Source organism: Cebus imitator, unplaced genomic scaffold (genome assembly GCF_001604975.1).
Source record: "Cebus imitator isolate Cc_AM_T3 unplaced genomic scaffold, Cebus_imitator-1.0 Scaffold22, whole genome shotgun sequence".
NCBI lineage: Eukaryota > Metazoa > Chordata > Mammalia > Primates > Cebidae > Cebus > Cebus imitator.
In genome coordinates, this window is record NW_016107337.1 from 3159148 (window position 1) to 3182982 (window position 23835).

Genomic DNA, 23835 nt, shown 5'->3' on the forward strand with positions numbered 1-23835 from the left:
TAGGTGATGGGGAGGAAGGCAGCAAATCACACTGTCACGTGTGTACCTGTGCAACAATTTTGCATGTTCTTCACATGTACCCGAAAACCTAAAATGCAATAAAATAAATAAATGGGGGGCAAAAAAAAGAAAGAAAATGCCATGCACTCAGATGGCATAAATGAGGACAGTTAATTAAATGGCATTTTGTGCCATTTAAAGCTGTTGAAATGAAGCAAATGTCACTCCCTTTAAAATTTCTAATACAATACTTTTATTTTTTTAATTAGTTAAATCAGAGTTAACTAGAAAAAATAAAATGACTGAGTATATTTAATTAGAAGGCTGATGAGTTTAGATGAATGCCAAAGAAAAGTCTTCATTATGTAAATAATTCTGTAAAAACAATATTTAATGTTAGCTATATTTTTTCAAAGATAGAAACTAAGATTATATATTTTTTTGAATGTTTTCTTTTTATTATTTTTTTCTCACACAAATGGAAATGGACTAACATCAACACTTTTTGTTAAGCATTAATATTTAATTGTTCCATTAGACATAATTTTCTACATATTAAAGATAATACAAACAGTATATTTTTAACACAAGAAGAAAAGCTGCAATTGTCAAAATATTTTGATGTATGAACTTAGGCACTATTAGATATAACAAAAATCATTGTACTTTTATGTGAAGAGAATGCTTTGTTATATCTAAAAATTCCTATAGTGATACATAATAAAACATGACAAGATATTATATTAACTTACTTGCTTCTCATGTTTCATTGGCTGTATAATATTATAGTAACTATCTTGAGGGAATGGCATAGGACATCTTTTAAAGAATTTTGATTTTACATAATTATAAAGAAATTATGGGCATGTGCAAAAAAATCACCAAATTTCCCTTTAATAGGTCAAACTATTAAAAGAAAATCAAATAGGAAACTCACACAAGAATAATAAAGGAAAAATAAGAAAGATAAGGAGGCAAATGAGACAAAGGAGAGGGAGAGAAAGAAGAGGAGTGTAAAAAGAATAGAACCAAAGAAAAAAATTGGTCATTCATCAGCATTTGGGATGTAAAAGAGTTTTGGGCACTTTAGGGCCTTTATGTTGGTTGGAAGTCTTACTGAAATGCCAGGGTTTGGGGCTATGTTGTGCTGCTCACTGCACAGAAAAACCAATCACTGAGACATTGAGTTTTGCCAGGGAAGAAGGCTTTACTCAGGTGCTATAGCCAAGGAGATGGGAGACCAATGTCAAATTCATCTCCCTGGTGAACTAAAATCAGGGGTTTATACAGCAAGAAAGAAGTGTATACTATATGCATAAAACAGGAATTAGAGAGGTGTAAGAAAGAGGAGTTGTTGAACAGGAAGCAGGTGGTCCACTTAGGCATTCATGGTGGGTGAAGGGTCTGTTGTCTCATTGACCAGATATGGTAGTCTGGTAAGTTTCAGTTCCTTGATATTATCTAGAAGGCCTGATGGTTGGTTTTCTGAGAAAGGAACTCAGAAAGAGAAAGGTAGCTTTCTCACGTTTTAACACTGGGAGGGCCAATTTCTATGTTTGTTCAAAGCAAAACATACACAATAGTTCTATGGGTCATTTTGGCTGGTTTCAAAGGAAGGTGCTTTTAAGAAGTGTTGGTAAGTTGGAAATCCTGTTAAGCAAGAAGAACATTATCTCTCAAATGAATTATTTAAAACTTTATAGGGCTTAAATAAATATTACAGTTTTTCAAATATTTCACACTACATCATTATAAACAATTTTTACCATGAAATTTGCTGAAATAAACAGCAGTTTGTTTTGTTTACTTAATCTAAAAATTACAAGACTTTGAGCGTATTTATTTCTAGCTATTTTATAGGTCACAATGAAAGATACAGGCAGAGGTTGGTATTGTTTATTTTGGGGAAAATAAGAAAATATAAGTGCCAAACATTGAAACAGAACTCTCAAATCAATATAAAGTGGCCAATGAGTCTGTAGAATTTTCACATTCTATTAAAGAAACTGGAAAGCCACCAGTAGGAAATTGGGTGGACCAAAATTTTCTCATTGAGAAAGAACAATTTCTGGAGAAAGAATGTTTTGAAAGAAAATAGATAATAATCATGAAGATGATGAATTTTTCTGTCTCCAGTTTTTTTTTTAAGTAGATTTATCCCTTTCCTGCTCTAAGCCTGTAAATAACACTACTGCACCTAGCTGTTATGACTTACTAATAAAAATAATTTAATTATTTTCCTTGGTCGTAATTTCACGTCATGTAACAAACTTCCTGATACAGCTTATCTTCTAGTGTACTCTTCTATCTGGAGAAAATGCACTGACTACTGGAACAATTTTGTAATCACTCAAGCAGTTTGAGATCCCCAGAAATAAACCAAATTTATTTCATTTGTTTCTGATCCTTGAGCATGTTGTCCTCTCTATTAAGAGAAAGGTCTTTTTTGTTGGCATAAATAAATAAAATTTAGAACAAACCAGTATAATAGACACTTGGTATTTTTATGATGCCCTCACAACAACTTAGATAGAAGCAAGAAGCAATTTTTTACAGTTAGGAAATTTAAGCTCAGAGACATAAAAGTACTACTTTACAGACATAAAACAAGTGGAAAACCCATAAACAAAAACCGATTCTCTCTGAATGCAAAGTCTATTGTTTTTCCTATTATGTATGCCACCTTCTTATCATATATATGGCACCACTGGCTAAGATCTTCTTATAATTGAGTGAATAACATAATATTTAAGAGTTTTGCATTTTGTTTTCTTTATGTCTGATAGTTTTAAGATGTAAATTGTGAGTTTTCACAAGAAGAAGACATATGTCATGTATTTCTGCGTTTTCTACTATGCCTCATGAAGACTGAGGCCAAATGGTCAGAACTTAATCCATATCAATTGACAACTTGATTTGTTGTGATTTCAGAAAAGCAAAAAATATTAAGTAATATGATCATGCTTAACACAAGCTTACTGTTTGGGTTTGGTTAGACTGTAATGCCTAATACTCATTTTTGCCTACATTTTTCACTTATAATCTAGTTGTTTTTATCAACTTTAAATATAACTTGTAGAGTGAAAGAAAAAAGTCATATACAGTAATTTATAATGAGAGCCATTTATCATTTAGGAATAATTAAAATTTTGTACCTTTTTCTCATTAGCTTTTTCCCCAAACTTAATTTCTATTGATTTTTTTGTCTGAGATAAGTGAAGAAAATTATGACCAATTTTATATACTCTTGACCACTGATCTTAAACTAAAGCCTAATTGCTAAGTTTTAGCTTCTATATTCATCAAATTTACCTGTGTTCCCATTGTTTTTCTCTCTTGTAATTAGGCTCTGTCCAATATTATAAACTAATTTTAAGACTCCGGTAAAGTTCTTGCGCTAATTTCTTAGTTCTTCACCCAAAAAGTGAAGGGAGTCTTTTTCTTTAAAAAAAAAAAAACCCTAACTTAGGAAAATGACAACATTGCTAGGCCTAATTTCCATCAAGTGTTGAACACTTCCAGTGGCTAGGACAAACATGCTTCCAGAAAAGCTAATTATAACAGTTCATAACATTACTGTCTGTTAAATTATCCCAAATTTAATTATTGTCTTTATATTTTATGGGTTTCCAGTTAAATCTATGTCAAACTTCAAGATAATTATTGCAATTGCCATTAGTACTAGAACTATCTTATTAATACTAAAATACAATTCCAAAATTGGGTTACAACTTATTTCTCTACTAATAAAGAAACTTTACAATGTATTTACTTGTTAATAAAGTGACATGTACTCATATACCCATCAAATGTTTGTTGATGTTTACAGAAGAGCAAAATTCAATTAGTTTCATATAAATCATAAAAGGTTGAATGAGTTTTCTGGCTTTCTACAGACACTAATAGTTGGTTTAAGAGAGACTGCCACCTCTTTTTCCTTGTTCGTTGCAATATCAAGCAAGAAATCTAGTCTGCAGTAAAAATACAGAAAATACAATTGAGCTAAAAAAAGCTTGCCATAGGAACTCTGTGGGGATAATCTAAAGGATTAACTTTCATTTCCTTTTTTATCTGTTCTTTTTCTCATACTTTTTTAGGGGGTCCAGAGAGAAGGATGATATAATACCTATTTGGCTGTGAAATTTACAGTGGTGTTTTTGATGGGAAAAGGAATCTTATCTCAAGGTTTAGAAAATGAGGCAATACATATATAGAAAGCATATATATATATATATATATATATATATATATATATACTAGTATATATATATGTATTTGTTTATGTATATGTATGTGTGTATGTGTGTGTGTCTGTATACACATCTCATTTGCTGCAACTCATGAAATCCTACTTTTTCTTTTAAGTGAAAGCTAGAGTAACATATGGAAAAGCCCTTTTAGATCTTCACTCAGTTATTACATTCATTTTAAAAATTAAATTTCTTTACAGAATATATGTATGTGTATATTAGGCTGGTGCAAAGTAATTATGGTTTTTTGCCATTAAAAGTAATGCTAAATACTGCAATAACTTTTTCACCAACCTGATATGTATGTATATACCTACATACACATACAAATACATATACAATATATGAATGTGTGTGCATCCATATATACACACACACATACACATGTATGAGCTTTTAAATCATCTTCTGCAAAATAGTTTTAAATTGACCAAAAGCCACGTTTTTCTGTTTAAAAGATGTGTGAAATCTTAATCAGGGAAAATAAGTCAGGCTGGTAGGACCGGGGAAAGCCAAAAGAGAAATAATATAAGCTCTAAGTTTGCCTTTCTGTGGAATCCAGGACACATCTCCCTCCTACACAAATAACGCATAATCTTCCTGTACCCAGCTAATAGCAGACGGTTGGTTTATGGAAAATTGCAAGTTAACTCACTGCGACCTTGGCATTATTAGTACTACATAAAGCCTTCTTCTGAACACAATACAAGCACCATTCTCAAAAATGCCCAGCTGGCCGGGGGTGGCAGCTCATGCCTGTAATCCCAGCACTTTGGGAAGCTGAGACAGGTGGATCATGAAGTCAGAAATTCAAGGCCAGCCTGGCCAACATGGTGAAATATCATCTCTTCTAAAAATACAAAAATTAATGGGTGTGGTGTTCAGCACCTGTAAGCCCAGTTACTCATAAGTCTAAGGCAGGAGAATTGCTTGAAGCTGGGAAGCAGAGGTTGCAGTGAGCCAAGATTATGCCACTGCACTCCATCCTCCATAGGGATCCATGAGCCCCACACATTGGGTGCCAGAATGTAGGGAGCCAGCCCTTCATCACTCATGGGTGCCCCATGTCCAGTGGTGACAAATGAATGAGAAAAAGACAGATTAAGAGAGATAGTGGGACCAGGAAGCCATCATTCATTACTTTGGAGGAGACAGTGAAGGCCCCAAGCTCTGATCATCCACACTATTTGTTGGTTACAATCACTTTGATCTACAGGGTAGGGGTGGAGTTATGGTGGAGTGAATCAGTGAGCTGGGAATGAATCAGTGAGTCAGACTGGTGTGTAATTGTAAGGATTGATAACAGTGGCAATTTAGGAGTTTCACAAAAGAAGAACATGTGGTTATCTTTAGCTTATTATCTATGTACAGCTAATGGAATGCAGGCCTTACAAGGAGCCTATAAGTCTGGCTACGTCATAGTGCTACGAAGGGGCTTTACGTCCTTGAGTGCAGTGCTTATGGTAATACAGCCTAGGTCACCCTGCACCGGAACATGAGGCATGGAGTGGCCTTCCTCCTCAGAGACCTGCTGCTGCCTTCTGCAGTTTGTTGTTCCTTATTTACATGTTACTCATAACCAATTTATGTAGGCACTCTGTAAGTCTTTCCTCCTTTACCGCTTTTCCAACATCCCCCAACAGTGAATTTAACCAAGAAAAGTGAAAGAAGTAAAAAAGAAACTTTTTTTTTTCAATTATATCTATGAATGAAAAGAGATTCTAGTATCAGGCAGCAAGATTGGCATTAGGAGCTTATAAGCATGTTATGTTCACACATATTGTCAACGTGTCAGAGCAAGACTCCATCTTGAAGAAAATATGTCCAGCAAACCCTTGTCTCTTTGCAGTCAGCTCCTCTGTCCATTGCTCCCATGCAATGTATTTTCATATTTTCTTTAATAAATCTGTCTTTCTTTACCTACAAATATCTTGGTAAATTTTTCTTACCCTCATGCCACTGGCCTCAGATATCCACTACTCACGTGTCACAGATGTACCTTGCAGAAAAGTGTGTGTCTAAGGTAGTTGCACAGAAAAAGAACATTATCTTAGGTTGGCCAAGGTACAAAGCTGACAGCGATTTGGATAAACTGCTCCTAGGACAACACAAGCATATGTATAGTTGTTATTTCCTATAATTTATCTTTCTAAAAAGGCTGAATAAAAAAAATTAAATATTCAGTATTATGAATGAAGCACAACAAGCACTGCATGGTGGTTTACACAGAGTTTTAAGGTAGTTATCACAGTCTTTTGGAATTATTGATTACTTAATCTTCCCTACTAGACCATATGCTCTTTGATGTATTATTGAAAAATTGCTTTGTTTTATTATGTCCAATCCCTGGCCTAAGGACATTAAATAGAATAGAATGAACCAATCTATACACTTAATATTTTTTGAGTGACTGCTTATGTAAGTTCAGTATTAGAATCTATCAATTACTTAACCAACTTGGAAAATAAAAGGTCTTAGTGAGGGTACTTGTCATCCATCTGAAGCAGCCTCTGCCATGACACTGGCTGCAGTGAAGGAGGTGTGGCCAGGTCTGCATGATCCATGGAGTTTGTGGGAGCCGGGGGGAAGTGGAAGCCCTGCGGCCTTCCAAGTTGGCAGGGTGAGAGCCTCACCCTCCTGGGCACAGCTGCAGCTGTCCAGCTGTTGCTGTGGACCTGGGCATTTCTGCACTCTCTGGGGCTTAAAAAGTCCCCTTGCCTCTGTAGGCTCAGTAGTTTCTGAACCAGCTGCCTGGTCTCTCCCTCCTCCCAGCACCCTCTCCAAGTTTGGAGCAGGGTTGATGCCAAACCCAGATGCTGCTGCAGCATGGCTGAGTGTGTTTACACTCCAGGCATTGCTGACATGTCAGTTCCCTGCCCTCTTGGTCTCCTCTGTACTTTGCACTGATAAGCATGGAGGGAGGCCCATGAGGGTGCTGTGGGTGGCTCAGCATAAGCCTGCAGACACCCCTTGGCACAGACAGCCTGGGAACCATGGGCACTGTGAATGGCAGGTTAATGGTGGCAGGAGGCAGACAGGCTCCTTGGAAGAAAGGAGTGGATGCCCGGTGAAACCCCACCATCAGGCAAGGGATGGACTGAGACCTTGGGGACAAGTTGCCAGTTCCATGGGCTGGACTGAGAACTTATGGTGCTTTATCTGAGCCCACCGATGGCCAATCAAGGAGCAATCAGCATGCACTTTCTCCCGTCTGAAACCCATAAAGACCCCAGACTCAGCCACACTTAGGTAAATGACAGGATGCTCTGCCTGTGTAGAGGAACTATGCACTATGGTTCTGCCCTCTGCTGAGAGCTGAAAAGATATTGGGACTACCTGCCTGCGGAAAGGAGCTACCCACTGTAGGTCTCCTAAGAACTGTTCTGCCACTCAATAAAGCTCCTCTCTGCCTTGTTCACCCTCCAGTTGTCTGCATACCTCATACCTCCTCCAGGACATTGGGCAAGAGCTTGGGACCTGTTGAATGGTGTGACTAAAAGAGCTGTAACACAGACAGGAATGAAATATGTCCCCCACTAGCAATACTGTGGAAAATGAGAAAAAAAAAAAAAGTTGCAGCTCTTTAGGGAGCTCAGACCTATGAGTTCCCTGAGCCAGGGCTGTGACACCCACTTTGGGGCTCTGGGGTTCCAAGCGTCTCTGAGTTTCTGGGTACCCCATTGCCAGCCATGGAAGCTGCTTGCAGTATGCCTGGTCCAGCCGCACCCATGCCAACACCTGGATCTGCCTGGCCCGCCACAGCCAGAGTGGCTGGCTGTGCACAGTGACCAGGCCCCATGCCAGCTTGTTCACACACACCTCACTGCTATATGGCTGGCTTGCCCTTGGCAGGCATGGGATCTAGGCCAGTAGTGTGAGCCAAGTGCAGGCTGCCATGCCAAGTGGGCCGAAGGAGGCCAGCAGGTCTGAGTAAAACTTGGGCAAATGTGCCACCAACCACAGAGGTTTCCAGATGAAAAAGTGACACTCCAAGGATCCTGTGACATTAGGAACATATAAACATGATATGTTCATACAAATTGTCAACATTTAAAATAAAAATATTGCACATATTCTTCCAAGAAGCAATATTAGAGAAACATAGCATTGAAAGGTACTAAACTTAGCTTTAATATTTCAGTTGCATTTTTCAGTTAGGAACATTTAATCCTCTTCCAAGAAAAAAAATTTGAAATCTTTAGCCCCCCAAAAGTGAATTTAGCCAAAAAAAAAAAAAAAAGTAAAAAAAAGAAACTTTTTTTGCAATTACATCTACAAATGAAAAGAGATTTTAATGTCAGGCAGCAAGATAATGATAATGACTTGCAAACTACGTAATTTGGGCATTTTCTCACTATGTGATCCTTTATAAACACTAGGTAGGAAAAATACTCAAACCTGACTGAATTTCATATATCCAAGACATAGCTGACACACTGATTACTAGAATTTTAGGGGAGCTATTATTTTAAATGGCAATACATGGAAAGTTGAGTGCATTTTCTTTTATGTTTTGCATATTAATGTTCAGTTGAAGATAGGAAACAAGATACCCCATCATTTGCTGCAACTCATGAAAACCTAGTTTTCCTTTTAAGTGAAAGCTATAGTAGTATACCAAAAACACCTTTTAAATCTTCACTCAGTTTTTGTATCTGTTTTAAAAATTAAATTTCTTTACAGAATATGTTTCAGGAATACAAAATTCAAAACATTTAGCATTCTAAGAGATCTAAAACATTACTATATTTTCTTAGTATTGACTAAAATGATGTTTAATTTTGAAACACTGACGATTGACAGTCATTTTTGGATGTAGCATTTTTAGTCACCTTGAATACTTAACATTTTACCTGAAAGCATACTTCATAGTAAATTTTAAAATAAACACTTAAAGGACGTTTTTACAAAATTTGATTAAAGAATTTTACAAAGTTGGTCCTTTTTTATTTTTTCAAAATATTCATAAATCAAATTTTACTAAGAATTACAGCCTCAATAAAGTTTTAAATCTTCTACAATAAAATGAATTATATTATTTTTTACTTAATAGTAAGTTGAGCCGATGATACCACCTGCGGAGGTCTGTCCTGCAGACTCTGACTCAGCCATGAATGAATAAATACACAAAATACAGTGTAAGAGTCAGGCTAGGGGCTCTGTTGTCAACTGCTCTCAGAGGGCGATTGCAGCTAACCAACCCCTACTCCCTGTTCCTCCTCACATTTATCCAGTATAGATTTAATGACAGATGTTCTAAGTCAACACACTTGTAGATAATTAACAAGATTAAAAGAGTGGTTTCATGAATGATAAAAAGTTTTGGTTTCAGACCCAGAACAAACACCATTAATGGGTAATCCTCCTTCAATCTCCCCAGAGAGGACCGTCAGGCACAAAGTTTACATGAGAAAATGGAGTAGAGACAAAGGAATGTGGAGTAAACAGACTTAACTGCGGAAGCTTTTATTATTCCTAATCTTCACCCTATGACCTAATGCTTTAAGGTAAACACTGACTGGAAACTTCTACTGAAACTAATGCAAACCCCTCAGCCTTCCAAGGAGGTTTGAGACTATAATCTCACAACTTTCCCTAACATTTGCCTTAATAGTTTGCCAACCACCCTGAGTAAATCTCAGCAATAAGTGTACTAAAATCAACTTTATTTTGGTATCAGTGATAATATATGTTAGACATGATTACATATGATCCAATTCAGAAAATCTTAGAGAATGGTACTAAAATGGAAACTAATAATCACCTAATATCAACAACGAAAAAATCACCAAAATTTTATAATTTGTTTTATGTCATATGACTGAGTATGATGTCATTATGTAACTATAAATAGAATGAATTAGATTTATATATAGTTTCTCTCTGGAAATTTGTAGCACATAGGTTTAAATATACAGTTGTAGATATATACATTGTGAATTTTTTTGAAAAAAGAAACTATTTTTATATTCGTATGAATTTTTTACATTTGTACATTTGCATAAGGAAATTTTGAAAGGACATATGCCAAAATGTTAATATGCCTTAACTCAAAGCAATACAATCTGGGAAAGCTGTGGGGGAGATTATTAACTTTTTAAATACAATTCTGCAATGCTTGACTTGTTAAACAAGTAGCAATTATGTGGTTTAAAATACCATAAGTTAAAGTAAAGCAGACAAATTGTTTCTCATGAGTGGAATAAACAAACCTGAAGTGCCCATCTTAGTAGAGTTGAAATATTAATGGATGATGTGAAGAAAAACATTGATAATCTAGTTTTATTTTGTCTATAATAGAAAGACAACCATAATTGAATAAGAATTGAGTCATAGAATAATTAAAACACAAATAACAGAACATATTTCAACTTTTAAAATGTATAGTATCCTCTAATCTTAGAAAATTCATATTCTAAAACCCTGAAATGACTTATAGATAATAGTAGCAACAAATCTGACACTCTTAGAGGGTAAAATTGTTTAAGAAACAAAGTTCTAAGAAAGAAAAATGGATTCAAGAAAATCTACCCTAATTTACAAAAGGGAACACTGAATTACTAAAATTTTGGGACAGGAAGCTCAGTCTCCCTCAAAGTCACAGCAGTGGAAAGGAAAGTGTTGTATGATCATTAGGAAAGGGTGTTCATCCAGCATTAGTGCAGGTTTAAGAACAAATTATGCACAAATTGGGCTCCTTTGATTCTAAATAATGTATCCACATCATTTGATAGATACAGTGTATGTTATTTCATTATATTGGAACACTCTTTTATAATATCTAAAGAAGATGAGATGAAGACTGAATAATGATGAAGTCAAATTGTTGAACAACTATTTGCTCATTGGCTTAAATAGAAGTTTATTAAATACAGTCTAAAATTTTAAATTATCTTATGTAAATAATTACCCTGCAGGTAGTTCATTCTCAATTACTTAAAATACATATTGGAGTTTCAGAACTGTCTATATATTTCAGTGTCAAATGTAGCAATGGATATGTTTTCTATTTTCCTTACATGTAAATTGTTCAAGCCTGTAAAGTGGAATTTTAAGTAATTTTCAATAGTTAAAGACGAAAGAGGCTGGTTTGATACATTTAGATTCCATTTTCCTGGCTCTGGAAGAAATAATAATAACACTTTAGAGAGGATTAAAACTGAACGGAAACTTCTGATTTTAACAAATAAAACTCAAGCAGCTATATTACGTAAAACTGTGTTATAAGGGGAAAAACATGCTATTAAAGTTTGGGAGTACAATTACCTTGGTGATATAGAATATCTACAATATATATATTCATTGTAGATTTCAGTAACTAAAGTGTAGTCCTAGAGGTATAGTTTATAATACATTGAAATAACCACTGGAAGCAACCAATGTATCTATAAATAAAAAATTGTGTACATGAGTTATGGTACCAAATATGATGAAATAATATAGCACTGTGAAAGCTTACGAGATAGCTTTTTATGAGCCAAGGCTAAAAGATCTCTCAAATATATCTTGAATGATAAAGAAAAAACAACTTACAGAACTTATATACTGTACATCATTTTTTGTTAAAAATCACTGATTATACATGGTATGTATACATGCAGACTCTCATATATCTGTATGTCCACATATATAGCAAAACACTTGTTTTTACAAAAAACATTTCTAGAATAATGACTATGTTAAATAATAAACTACTGGCAGTTGTCATTTTGGGGCAATAAGCCTGATATATAGAAAGACAGGATACTCAGTTTCCATTGTATATCGAACATGTTCAATTACTGCTTGAATATTTTATGACATGTGTTGTTATTAAATAGATACAGCATCAATTTAGAACTATATTCAAAGTACATATAAAAGATTATTGCCCAGCTTTAAAGTAGTTCTAAAAATCTCTCATAACCTAATAATCAAGTGTTAACTACAGGTGAGCCATACAGATTAAAGTCTTAGAACATGTACTCACCCCATTTCAGCAATACATTATTTGACTGATTCATCTGATAGCCAACAATATAATTGATAAATCACTGTAATTTTTTTCTATAAACGTTGACCTTTATAAAAATCCATAAATGTATATTCATTCTGAAATTATCAATTTCACTAATGACAGAAATGGCTTTCTATTTTTAGGGCTTGTTTCTCTAATATAAGGTCCTTTAACTTAATGTTTGTGTGTCCCAAATTACCAAAATGTGTAAAACATCAAGATACTCACAAAGTTTACTGGTACTTTTTCTATGCTATCCTACTATCCTACATTAATTTTTACATCCAATTTAGTACAGATAGAACAGAACACAACCTGGGAGATCCAGTAATAATATTACCAGGTGATACTATAGAGGCAATGATGTCCATTTTACGAGCAGTCCTTTTATGCAATGATTGATTCTGATTCTTGGCCTTCTCTGATATTTTCTAATTGATTTTAACTTCACAAAGATTATGAATAAAATTAATATTTACATTGTGTATGACTTTTCAAAAAACCTGATTTTTAAAAATGTGTATATTACTTTACAAATATTTCTTACATCCAACATCCTAAATTATAGCTCTCATATTACTTATCTTTAGGTGCTCAAGGAAACTCAGACCATATTCTAGAGGAATTGGTGAAATATATTACTAGTTAAATAGCTTGTTACAAAGTGAACTATAGAGATTACCATACCATTTACTCTATCATACATATAACACTATTAAGTATTATTAGTTACATTGGAAAATGCCATATTTCAAAAAGGTAGCAATATATTTTCTCCTAGCTTTGAGAAATTCATTTTGGAGCCTTAGATGCAGACTTAGAGAGAATCGTATACTTTCCATGTGACTAATTTTCTAAGCCACCATTTGTGTAGCTTCATCATTAGGCATCTAGAAACAGAATTAAAAGTATTAAAAGTAATCACATAACTACCCACAGAAGAAAACAAAAATTATACTTGTTTACAGAAAATAAGAAAAAAATTAAATGAGGTTAATCTGTGGTATAGCGATATGCCCAAAACACATTCATTTGTTCACAAAATATTCACTGAGAGCTAACTAAGTACCAGACTGTTTCAGAGACACTTAAAACTCTACAGAGAACAAAAGTAATTAAAATGTCTGCCTTAAAGAAACTGAAATCCAATTGAGGGAGATGCGCAAAATTCTTTCTATGAATAGAACACATAGTACCCTGGGTGGTACAATTTCAAAATAACTGGTTATGAAAAGCTTCACTAACACGGTGACATTGTGACAAAGACCTGAAGATGTTAACAGGTTGAGAGGATTTCTAATATTACCATCTTGGGGAAAGACTATTTCAGGGATAGGAAACTGAAAAGACAAAAATTGTGAATTGAAAGTACGCCTAGACTTGAATACTTTAGAAAGAACCAGAAAGTTGGTTTGGCTAAAATGTAGTGATTCAAGAAGACAGACATAGAGGTAGCTATTATAAGGATTTTGGCTTTACTGAAACGGAGATGGGAAGTCATTGCAGGGCTTGGAGCAGAGGAGGTGAACATGTGACTTATGAAAATCAAAATGCCGTGAGTGTCGTGTTCAAAGGGAAAAGGGGGTAGGGACATAGTAAGGGAATTAATTAGGAAGCTATTATAACATACTTAGTCCAGAAATGTTAGTGGTTTGGACCAGTGCAGTAAAGAGAAGCCACTGAAGTGGGTAGATTCCAGATATATGTTGAAAGTAGACTAAAAAGAATTTATGGACAGATTAGATAGGGGATAAAAAGAAAAGAGAAAAGACAGGGAGACTCCAAGATTTTTGGAATAAATGACTGGAAAGATAAAGTTGCCTTTTACTGAGATGGGGAAGATAATAGGACATGTTGGATATTTTGACCCTTGAGGTTTGCTATTTGGGTATGTGAAGATACCCAGGTATATATGTTGAAAAAAACAGTATGATACACTAGGTCAGAATACACAGGCAAGGTCTGAAATGGAAGTAATTTAGGTGCTGTCTGAGGTTAAATGGTATTTAAGGGTGTGACACTGGGTAAGTTTGCCAAGAAAGTAAGTATAGACAGCAAAAGGAAGTAAAGATAAAGCCAAACTCTATGAGATCCCAATGATTAAAAGCAAGCTAGGAAGAATATAAGAAAGAATACGACAGGCCATAGTTCAGTAGAAGAGTCCAGTTTCCTGTGAAAAAAGGTATCACAAAATACGGAGTGACTGTGTCTAACTTATTTATGGATTAAGAAATATGAAGAATATTATGAAGCATAAAAATATAAATGGATATTGTAAAGCCGTCTTGTGGTTAGGACAATCACAAGTTTGAAAAACTAAAAGGTAAAATTAACCATGAAGCATGATTCATATATACACTGAATAATAATCATCACTTTGTTTTAGGTGTAAAGGAAAAAGTTTAGTGATTTATAAATAAATGTAATAAATCATGAATCTAAGTATTTTAACCTGGGGGGACAATAATTTAGCAAATACCCTATTTAATATCATGGTGTTAAGATTAGAAAGGGAAGTGTACAATTCATACAGATATTTTCTAAAATGTCCTAAGCATTCTCACAAACTTGTTCTGAATATAATCACCATAAATATTTTATGTAGAGTGCTTATAGTTCCTCCAAGGATGAATAGAATCAAGCATGACCTCAAACCTTTTATGAGAGTTGAAAGAACAATTTTATTTCCTTCTAAGAAAAATCATAGACATAGTAAGCATATTAAACTAATGTTCAGAAGCAAGAAGAAATTTTCAATCTGATCAGAAATGAGTTGAGACCGATGTTTTAAAGCATCAATAACGTAACTTTTATCAACTAGTCTGTATTGAGTGTATCAGGAAAATAGAACAATAAATTTTAGAATATACACCATAATAATAATGCCTCAACCGTCATGCTGAATATTGTTAGTCATGTATAACATATGGATACTAAAACAAATGATGCCAATAATTGAGAACTAGGACAGGATTCAAGGGGTATCATTATTGGTAGTGCAAAAATAATGGGAAGATTTCACAGAATAACGTTCTTAAAGTCAAGGCATGGCAAAATTTCTTATTTTGTTTTTATTTTATTTCTGTAAGCAAGAAAGCAACATTTAAGTTCTATGGAATGACAATAATAGAGATGAGAGTAAGAATAATTTCAATTGTATACTTTTAAAAAATCTATGCTTGCAAAGGTTAATTGAGCAAAAATATTTTTTTGAAAATACTGGTTAAAATATGATAGCATTTCATTAGTATGTATAAAGTAATTGTTCCATAAATATAACTTAATTTATAAATATCTCTTTTAGTTATTTAAACATGTGTGAAATATTCCAGGACTAGAATAGACTTTTAAGATATCCAGAATGCTAAATATTTCATCGAAGTGGATTTGATATATCTGCTCTATAAAGTACATTTATGCCAGAAATTTTGCTGGGGTGGGTGGATGCTTAACTTTTATTCCATATAACACTCTAGTCACTTACATGGGAGTAACAGTCTTTTTGCTTTTAGCAAGGGCGAAAGGGATGTGTCAATCACAACTCTCCTATCTCCCCTGAAAATACTGAAATACAAAACAATAAAATTTGAAATTAGAGCTGTACAAAATGGAAATGACTATCTTGTGCAATAACAATGCAAAAGAAAAAGTGTAGAATCAGAAGAAATAGATTGTAGATCCAAATCTCTCAATAACCATTTCTATGACTTTGGCCTGTTCAAACTAAGTCTTTATTTCCACATCCACAGAATGAAAACATACTTGGGACATATGAGGAGACTTAGAGTATGGGCTCCTATAGGATTGCTAAAGGTTCTTCTTGGCATTGCTACCACCTTCCCTTCAACAACGCACTTAAGAAGGAAGAGTAGAAAAACGGAGAGATTTATATATTCTTGCTCGGTCTCAGGAGTTTTCTCTTCTGCTCCTTGGGTCAAAGCTAGAACACTTTTCCTGGAGCTCTCTCTCGCTTCACTCTCATGCCCACTTCTGGGTTTGACAGTGTATTGCATCCAGGTCAGGGGGATACTCACAGAGAAAAAAGGTGGGAGTGAGTATGGGGTGGGTAAACTCACTCCTGGTTTGGTAGTGCTTATTTATTTAATGCACAGTATAGTTTTCTAGGCATTATCAATAAAACTCTTATAAAAGATTGTTCTTGTCCTGATGGGAATCAAGCCATAGATAATAAGTTATGCAAGTTAAAACTTTCAAAATAATGTAGAACATTGAATAAAGGCCTAACATTTATATTGAACAATGGGTACATATTTACAGCCATTTGCCTAAGGGGCTAATAGCACAACTGTTAAAGGTAACTGCCAAGATCAGCTGTGACAAATTCCTTGTTTGGGTCTAGCATACTCTTCCCTGGGGAAATTTGAAGATCAAAAGATAGATGGCTAGCAAATACTAAAACTGGCCCTCAGTAGTACACAACTCAAATTGCCCTGATTTGGATTGTAGCAAAGACAAAGTTTGACTGCCATGGTGAAATAGAGAGTGAATAATCATTCAAAGCAGGCCCTAGTATGGCATATGGATAAACCTTAAGATAGATGTATCTTAAGGCTTGAGCAACCTGGCCCTTTAAGTTTCCAGCAGCAGGGGATATGAACTCTTGCTAAATCTTATAAATTGTGGATTCTCTAGGGAATTGGGTCAGATCCTTGGCCACAGGTGTGTAAATATGTTAAGAACTTTCATGACCATCTGGTATGTAGTAATAAAATGTTTCTATTTAGGATATGAGAAAATAAATGAAAGCAAAAGGAGCTAGGCAGATTCAAAAAAATATTTAATATAGGAATGACAATAGTATGTAAGTTTTAGAAAGGTCTTTAGCTGTCTGAATACAGCAGAGGATATTTTTTCAGAAATGTATAGAATAGTAAAAATATACCTTGAGTTGAAAATACTAACATTATTGAAAGCTGAAGGTACCGAAAATTATTTTTTTATTTTGGAGATAATTGTTAATTCAAAACTCTTGAAAATAAAATAAAAACTGAAACCCTAAAGCTTCAGAGGAATATTCTGGAAGTTTAATACAATGTGAATCAGAAATTATTATTGGTACCACCATTATTATTGTTGTTGTTGTTGTTATTATTGCTATTAGAATTAGAGGAGAGGCAGAGTTATGTGAGAGCAATATCCAGGCTTTAGGATGAACAAAAATGGAGTTGGCTCAGAGTACAGATTAGTTGCCCTCACAGACTTAGACTAAAGGAGAATAGAGTGTCTGCTATGTGCCTAATGAGCCTAATGAGCAGGAGAATTCCCTGACCCCCTTTACAGGCTTTGCAACAGGGGTGTGGCTTGTTTGTTCAGCTGCTGAGCACTCAGATCCCTCACTGGATGGGGAGCATACAAGTGGGTAGGTACAGGAGCCAGGGTAAGCACTTTTGGGCCCAGGTTCCATTGTAGAGTCTGGGAACATGCTACAATCAATGCTCTTTGAGCAGTTGCCATCTGTGGATGGCTAATTGTTAAACTAGTTCAGTGGAGAGTCAGGATGACAGCCTTTTACGCCCTGTTCTCTTGGTACCCAGGTACTTGTATGGCACCCAGGAAGAATCGGGTAACTCAGACTTGAAGGATGGTGAATGCAGAAATTTTATTGAATGATGGAGATAGATTTCAGTGGGTCAGATGGGGAGCTGGAATGGGATGAAGTGGGAAGATGATCTTCCTCTGGAATTCTGCCTACTGCAGCCAATCTCCTCTCTGACCTCCCAGCCAAACTCCTCTAGATGTTCAGATGCTCCTTCTCTCTTCTCTGCAGTGCCGCTCTGCCACTCTTCTGGTCTTCTGCTGGTGGAACCTGGGGTCTGGGGTTTATATAAGTACGAGATAGAGGTGTGGCAGGCCAGAGTGGTCTTGGAAAAGGCAACATTTGGACGAAACACAGGAATGCCTGTTCCCTTTTAGGGCCATGGGTTTCCAGGCTTGAGGTTGGAGGCTTTGCCAGGGAATACACTTGTCTATCCAGTATTTCCCTGCCTCTTCTGCCTCCCGTTCGCATCATTAAGAGAGGACTATAAACTCTGATTCAGTAGGAGCCTTACAGAATAATATCTCCTATTGATCTATTAAATTATATATATATATATATATATATATACACACACACATATATATATATATACACACACACACACACACATATATATATATATATATATATATATATGGAGAGAGAGAGATTGAGAGAGAGAGCGATAAAGGCATACTAAAACCTGAGTCCAAACGCGGACACAATAAATACAAATTTGTGAAAATTATACCCAGAAATCTGCTTTTAAAAACATTCTCTAGATATCCCAGCCCTAGCTCAGAATCACAATTGTAATGATTCAATAATGCCTAAGTTTCACATGGTGAAATTAAATGAGAATCAATTTATGATAAGAGCCATGAAATTTCTTATAATGCCTTTATATTATCCAATTATTTCAAGTTATTTAATATATGAATAATAAAGAGAACAGTTTAAGTATATTATAACTTACTTTACCAATTATTTTACCTCAATTAGATTAAGTTTTTATGATTTTTTACTTCCTTAATATTTTTTTTCTAAGAATTAAAGGATTCTATATAAAAATTGAATTATATTTAAATATGAGTCACAATTGTAGAGTTTGTACAAAATTAACTTTAATAATGAAAATTGAATAGTGCTATAAAATCAATTACATCTTTATGTTGCAATTTTAATTTGTATTTTTATAATTATATATTATTCTTGCATTTATAAAAAAACTGTGATAAAATGCAATATATATTGTTGAAATACTTAATTGTATATATGGAGTTCTAGATTTTGACACAGGAAAATAATTGATTTTGTATGGATTCTCATACCACCATAATGTCTCTTTTCTATACTAATGCTTAAATGGATAAATAACTGATGTAATAGTGTGAAATACAGGTAGTCTTATTTTAATAACTGGTATCAGAGCTCTGTTTAAAAAGAAGAATTGAAAAGTTGTTGATGTTGTTATTGTTGTTTTAAAATAAAATTAGACACCAGTAAATAAAAATTTTGATGAAACAATTTGGAGGAAAACCCTGAAATAAAGACATGATAGTGTTACACTTCTCTGAATAAGAACTTTAGTAAGAGTTATATACAGCAAGTTAGGAGAGGGAATGAACTGAGCAACGTGCTAAGAAGCTGAAACATGAATGAAATGAAAAAGACTGCTGAAAAATCCCCATGACAGGAAGCAGATGGGCAATCAAGATGCAGTCAGGACTCTTATTTATTCATTTATGTATCATTTATTCATTTCATTTCAGAAGCATACACTTCTCCATAAGTATTTGCTATGTATAGCCACCATTTTAAATAGGAAGAAAAAATTTCAGTGTTGAATATGAGACAAAAAGTTGAGGGGGAAAGAAATGTAAAGTCAGATAATCCATAAATGAAAGTTAATTCAGCAAAATAAGAAATCAGAGCCAGGAGACATGGAAGCCTCATGTCAAGATCCCATCTGAGAGACTGGATGTGACAATGTTACTGCAGCTTGCATCCTGAGTTCTGTGTCTCCCTTGCATAAACAGAAATTAACACCTGGCCAAACAGAAATTTTTCTCAGGCAAGGCTTAACAGGCTTGTGGCTAGAGCACAGCAAGGCAGCAACCTACAAGAAAGAGATCCGGTGCTAATTCTCCAAAAGGTTTGAGCTTGTCATTTTAAGGAATCCAGAAAAGGAGCGATGTGTAGGCAAATAGCGGTGAGGAACGTAGCGCCTGCACAGTTTGATAACATGTTTCTTCAGGCATGGTGTGTTTCATTAGCATGTTAAATGTCTACATCCTGAGTGTGATTTGTAGTATTAGAATGAGGAAAACCTCTTTGAAAGGTCAGCGCTGGAGTGCCTCCTGTCTTCAGACGGCTGGATCTTGTCTGATTTTTATCAGGAATGACAGTCTTGCTTCGGTGACCTCAGGTTCTTATGAGGGATGCTAGCGTCCCACTTTAGCAACATTGGGAAGCATCACTCAAGGACATACCTGGTTAGGCTCTTCCTTTTATGGGTAGGAATTTAGCCTAGGCAGCTAAGTTAGGAGGTGGCAGCTCTCTGTTACTTGATTTGGATCAGCTTAAAACAAATAAGAAGGTCAGGGAGGAAATATGTCTGGTCATGTGAAGCTCATGGCATCTTGGTTACCATGTCTCTGATCTGCCAAGACAGAGCCTCTTCTCTATATTGCCTCAGCGAGGGCCATAAAATGATATTTCAAGCCAAATCTGATATAAACTATAAAGCATAGGATGGTTTGTGCTGACATCAAAGCTTTATATGCTTAGTCCACAAGTTATAAATCTACTTTCAGAAAATCTCATTTAAAGTCACCTTAAACCTTATTATGTTTTCTCTGTATACCATGTTAAAAATTATCCCCCAAAGTGGCAGTAATTTGTTAATTTTGTTAGACCTTTTAAATTGGACACCATTAAACTCTATTGAGATGCTAAATTCAAATACATTTTTTGTTTAGTTCTATATGTAAAATATATTGTTTTCATATTTTATGGTATCCTATTTTTGCTTATTTTATTTCCTAGAGTGTGCTTAGGGAAAAGTGTATTTTACCCCTGTTAATTAATTTTATGTCATCTAATATTTTAGCAAAGAAGCAAGCCATAGGAAAGATTACCTAGTGGGACGTTTTTCATTTTTCTTTTTTTCTTTTTCTTTTTTTTTTCTTTTTTGAGACGGAGTTTCACTCTTTACCCAGGCTGGAGTGCAATGGCGCGATCTCGGCTCACCGCAACCTCTGCCTCTTGGGTTCAGGCAATTCTCCTGCCTCAACCTCTCGAGCAGCTGGGATTACAGGCACGCGCCACCATGCCCAGCTAATGTTTTGTATTTTTAGTAGAGACGGGGTTTCACCATGTTGACCAGGATGGTCTTGATCTCTTGACCTCGTGATCCACCCACCTCGGCCTCCCAAAGTGCTGGGATTACAGGCTTGAGCCACCGCGCCTGGCAGTCATTTTTCTTTAGTTAAAGATAAATTATATGACAAAAGATTTTGGAACTATTTTGTCCATTACTAATACATGGTATTCATACAAGATGGAACAATGGTAATGACATGTTAAAAATTAATTAAGTTTAAAGAAATTAATTTTCTCCAGATAATTCTTATTAGATATTCACCCATAATTTCATCACACACTCTTGCTTTCATGCCAGTTTTTTAAATTTATTATTTCTATTTTAATCTCATCTATATTTATTTGCCTTTTGATATAATTTTATATAATCTCCTTTGATTGCTTTAACTTATATGTTTTAAAAATCAGTTATAATTTTAGAAAAAGTTAAATTCAAAATATGTCAGTTATCAATCAGTTATATAAGAAAAATAGTAGCAGAATATTTGCATATTACATAATCAATTTTTAAGGGATAGTATTTATCACATTTAGGAATACATTTTTTTGTCTGATATTTGACCAAAATGTTCAAATGGCTTTGAAATTCAGCCACTAGATACCTCAGAAAAAAATGCCTATGTCAAGATCTTTTACAGTATCTGTGAACATTTGCATGATTAATCAAATAATTATGTGATTTACCTCATAACTTTTACAAAAAGTAATGTATATAATATGAACAAGATACATCATTTTCCTATATTTTAAATATCTGAACAATTTTCATGTGTATTACAATTCTGGGATTTTCTTGTTCTTGTCTTTTATTAATATAGTGAATCAGATTGAAAAATACATAATGAATAATCAATAAAATTTCATACAAGTGCCATTGGCAAAAGGACATATGTGGCTCTAAGTGATTTAAGAATCACAAGCATGTGCTATTTTGTTCACATTATTCAATGTGTATAAGAAAAAATTTTAATACCTACTATTATAGCAATGTAGCAAGCCATAGAAAAGATTACTTAGTGGGACTTTTTTCATTCTTCTTTAGTTGAAGAAAATTATATGACAAACGATTTTGGAAATACTTTGTCAAGTACTAACTCATGATATTCATACAAGATGGAACAATGGTAATCACAGGTTAAAAACATTGTTTAAAGGACAGAAGGCTTTAATACAATCATTTGTAGGTAACAATACCAACATACAGAGCTTACTATCAATTTCTGGATGCTAACAAGCAAATAAATGGATGTGTTTCAGAGTAAAAGCATTAATAATATGTTATGTATTTTAAAGATCATCCAGCAAAATAATCTAATTTTTTAAAAATGAGAAAAGACTGATTAGACATTTCTTCAAAGACATACAAATGGCCAACAAGCATAGGAAGATGTGCTCAAAGTGACTTGTTCTAAGGGAAATGCAAATCAAAACAACAATCAGATAACACGTCACACCTGTTAGGATGGCTATTATTAAAACAAACAAACCACCAAAGATAACAAGTATTAGAAAGAATGTGAAAAAACGGCATCCATGTATGCTGTTGGTGGGAATGTAGTATGGTACAGCCACCAATCCCATTTCTGAGTATATATATATAATCTAAAAGAATTGAAATCATAGTCTCAAGGGATATCTGCATTTCCATGTTTATTGCAGTTTTATTCACAATGACCAAGATATGTAAACAACCCAAATGGCTATCAACAGATAAATGGATTAGAAAAATGTAACATATACATACTGCTGAATATTATTAAGGTTTAAAACGGAAGAAAATGTTGCTATATACAAAAACATAAACACACTGATAGACATTATGCTAAGTAAAATAAGCCATTCACAGGACACATATCACATAAATATCTTATATGAGATATTTAAAACAGTGAAGCCCACAGAAACAGGCAATAGAATAATGGTTACCAGGGAATGGAGGGAGAAGGAAATGAGCAATTGCTGTTCAACAGGTGCAAAGTTTCAGTTATGAAAGATTAATAAATTCTAGACTTATGCTATCCAGCATTGTGCCTATAGTTAACAATACTGTGTTGTACACTTAAACATTTAAGAGGATAGATCTTATGCTAAGTGTTCTTAGAACAAATATGAAGTAAGAAAAAGTTCTTCCAATTGTGCTATTCCAAAAGAAACCGCTATTCATACAATGAAAACAGATTCAGATGAAAATTAAAGATGATATTACTGTCTTGAAAGTCTATTACATTGTTCAACTGCTAAGTTTCTAAATCCATGATTTAAAGAAACATTTTCACAAATAATTATGTGAAGTCAGTATATGCTCATATATTAGAAATAAAAATATAATTGAAGACAAGGATTTTAAATAGTCATGTACAGTGATGAGAAAGCTTCTTCCTCAGAAAATGCACACAACTTCAGATTATGTGATGGCTTTAATGAAATTCAATAGATATCATAAAGTAAACTTTAAGTCTCAGAATCAAAAAGTGGGTAAGTCTTATAGTTGCTAATAATTTGGTGACCACAGCATCATCAGTGATAACATTCACTGGAAGAGTAAGACATAAAAAATTCTTGATTGTATACCAACCTTATATGAAAACATCTAAATTAGGGACAGTATTTGTAAATAGACTAAGTGTTAATATCTCTAATAAATGAAGACCTTCGGAACATGGAAA